Genomic DNA, 4,258 nt, shown 5'->3' on the forward strand with positions numbered 1-4,258 from the left:
TGGTAGCTGGAACTAGAGTTTAAATACTTCGGAAAGGTATGTCACGCTTGAGAAAAAAATTAGTAGCGAACCAAGCTACACAATCTACCTTTTAAAAAACTAATACATTATACAGGCAAACAATTAGAACATAATAACTCTTAATTTAACCCATTTTTAGCTATTGATATAAAGTTTAAACACCGATTTATAACCCACAAGACCTTGCAAATAATCCATTACCCCATAGAGCATATAGGTGGCAGTGCGAAATTGCAAGAACGCTGACGTAAAAAGAATAATAAAGTCTTATCACATGAAACGGTTGGATCACTTAGTAAGAACGATTACTGATTATAAAGGAATAGTAATTTATAAATTAATATATATAATAATGACAGGTCTTTTAATATTTCCAAAAACATATGCTACTAAATATTATGTTTCGACAATCAATACGAAACGTAAACGTTTTGAGTATTCTTCATTTTACACAATGACAAATGTTATAATGAGGAAATACTCATGATATACTATAATACTTTCTAGTATAAAGTAGTATTTTTTGGTGTTTAATAATAATTTTAATTTATTTTTTACCAATTTTTATTTTTCATATATAAAACTTTCAAAACTACGTAAGACATGTATCGTGCTATCTTCATATATTACAAACTATTAAAGTTCTGAAGGGTACATTATACTGCGAATACTGTATATTCTGCAGATGACTCCTTTGATATATTCAAATGACTTATACTTTCATTAAGCAACAAACACATAATCTATATAATTAAAAATGTTGTTATCTTCCTATATTTATGTACATTTCTCATCTTACTTTTACTTATATTTACTAAAGAGAGTCTAATATTAATACCTTAACTTGCCATTAAATGAAGTATTTATTTATTTTATATATACTTCTAAAGTATACCATTAATCATACTTACTGTTTTTATAAAACTAATTCTATAAATTTCAATATGTATTGCTTTTCAAATCTGATTTTAATTTTAATTTATTTATTATATTATATAAAAAAAAATTATTTAAAATTAATACAAATGACTTATTTTACATGCAGAAGTTTATGTACTTACAGTGACGCACTACATAAACTGGCAAAGTAAAAAATCACCCAAAAATAATGACCGGTGCCCATGTTTCAGCTTCACTTAGGAATATATAATTTGTGCGTCTGTAAATAAGAAAATATTTTTTTTAAAATAGTTATAATTCTATTTTTTTAAAATTAATTCTATTTTTAAATAGGTTTCTGTAAAATTTAAAATAAAAACACTGAACAGGACGAAGTCAGAAAGTATTAAATGAAATTCAATATGTCAGAGATATTTGTATTTATCAGCGATAATAACCTTAATAAAATAAAACAACTTTTTTAAATTTCATGCTTTATTTTTTGATAATATGCATATCTCTTAATTAAAATATTGTTCTTAACAAATTCAGTTAGGGGTGATACAGTTTTTTGTGTTCGAAAAAGTTATAGAGGAGGATGTACCTAGAGGATATAATTTTTATGACCTTTCATAAACGCTAACTATCCGCAACCCTTTTTAGTTATAAATGCCTTAAAATTATATAGTAAATAAAAAATATTGGACTGATTTCATTACACTTAGATTATGTGCTTTCTTTTAATGTAAAGTACTATATATGTTAACAAAACAGCCCAGGTAAGATCCAGTGCTACATCGCTTCATTCTAAAATAAATTGATTGTTCTGATATACAAGTACTAATGTATTAATAAATATCACAAAATTATAAATAAGAATTTTATCAATATTATGATTATATTTAATGAAATTTGCAATTAACAAACCTGAAACTATTTGCGTTTTCATATCATTTACTTAGTAATGCAAATAGTGCGTGTTGTAATTAATTACATATGTATATTTCCATTAACGAGTTGATATTAGTATCGTTGATATCTGATTTTCATTTAATGCAGTGTGTTGTAATTTGATAAATATAAAAACACAAACAAAGACCGTAATAAAATACCTTTCGTTATTTATATCTGAGTTCAAAATAGTTTTAAAAATGGTTTAATCACAATGTCTCACAAACGTTTTAATAGGAAGCTTTTCTGGCATCGAAAATTACAAAACCCATTGCAGTAGTTTTTGTTTAAAGCGTGCTTTGTTTCTCACTCCTTAAATACTAGTATTATATTATTTGTTTTATTGTTCAAATTGCTTTTCACTCATGTCACACCAAATAATAATAATTACCATATCAGAAATCAGATATTAGAAATACATAAGGAATGAATAAGGAATATCAACAACAAAACAAATACAACAAAATTCTCGGCAATAAAACAATAGGGTTATTTACGAGTTCCAGTAACGTGCTTAATATAACCGAGTAACGTATTAAAAGTGCAACGCAGCAACAACAAAATACATGTCGAGTAATGCTAGTCAAGCATTTGGTTTGACTAACATTTACATTCCACTTTTACTCCTTTTTCAATGTTGCCATCTTTCCTATACATAAGAAAAAAGTTTACTCCGATAATATAGTTATACCAAAGAAGACAAAGAAATGAAACTAAAAAGAAATTTTGAATCATTGTCCCTCTTTGTCTAATATCACAAACAAATATGTTATGGGATTTTTAACATAAAAAAACCAAAACATACAACAAAATTTCTCGAAAAATGCGCTTATTTTAGCAAGCATCGTGGTGAGTGGGGGCTGGGTGGGCAAAATAGCAACACCGGGTGGAGAAAATCATCACATACTATTGTGTAGCATTAGGCTTTTTGTTTTTGTACTGCGTGATATTTTCACCTCAATACTCAAAATTTTGAATATTATTTGAATTATCCAGAAGATTATATACACAATTTCTCGTGCAACTCTCAGTTTCTTTTCTTTATCGTCTTTTGTTATACTAAGCATTTTACATGGGCAGCATTTACAATTTATTTTTGATTAATATTAAAACTTCACGCTATTATTTCAATTTGAATTTTAAATAAATACGTGAAGTTTTAATGAAAAATTATTTAACATTTAATTATATTTTCCATATGCTGCTTACCATTAAACCATTTTATCCTGTTTAGACTATTTTTTACTAAAAAGCTAACAATTTTGCTTTTTTCAATTAACTTCGACATAAGTTGGTATTTATTTAAAATTCTCAAAACAAAACAAAAGTTTTCACACTAACTTACAAAATCATCAAAAAACAGCTGATTTTAACAGCTGTAGTTAACAAATCGACAGAAAACAATCGTTGTCGCCGCTTGCTCTATTAAAAAAAAACGATAAATATTCTAGAAAATAAAAGCATGCATACATTTACACGATGTTTTCGCTTTCATTCCTTTAAGCACGTATATACACACTTTTTTGTGAATACCAGCGATTTTGAGGAAAAATCAAAATTGTTTGGATTTTGAACAACACCTTTTTCAAAAATTCCTTAAGAGTCCTTAACCCTGGACGTATAATCATATTTCTACTAATGTTAAGAATAATCATACGTAAAAATGACGTGCAATTTTCAGAGTTTATATTTTGCCGTTATATTAATTTAAATGTGTGCAAGTTTTTTACAAGTTTTTAAAGAAGTATTTATTTATTCAAATTAAAACAAAACAGTAATACTTTCAAACACATTTTTTAAATAAACATAATAAATATAATATGCCAATGATTTTCACTTAAGAAGGAATTGCATTTTTCAAAATTATGTATTAAGGGTAAATTTTCAATATTTCTTAATATTTTTTTTTTATTTTTATTTAGAATAAATCAAAAAATAATAATAGAAACAAAAAAGTAAATGAAATTTATATATACTTATAAAATGAACAACTTAAAGTTAGCTTATACAAATAGCAAGTCATATTGAGATCGTCATAAATGTTACGAAAATAATTAAAATTATTATAGGAACTTTGGTTCAAATTAGCTAATTTTAGTTATATAATAATAATTAATCCTATGCAGAAATACCCTTAAAGCATGTATCACGATTGTGCTCTCTACAAATCGGCTTTTTACAAGAACTACATCTAATGTTTGTCATTCTTTTTTTCTTATATGAACAGAATGCACAATATGTTCAACTAGAACTAGATTTTCCACCTTTCTGATCATTTTCTTCATCTTTTTGTAATATTTCAACAATATTAAATCTCTTTGATTCCATTTCTATTAAAACTTTACTGAAATTTGAAAGAAATAAAAGTTTTTCAAAATATTTTATTAGCCATAAAAGTCACACAAAG

Source organism: Teleopsis dalmanni, chromosome 2 (genome assembly GCF_002237135.1).
Source record: "Teleopsis dalmanni isolate 2A chromosome 2, ASM223713v2, whole genome shotgun sequence".
Taxonomy (NCBI): Eukaryota; Metazoa; Arthropoda; class Insecta; order Diptera; family Diopsidae; genus Teleopsis; species Teleopsis dalmanni.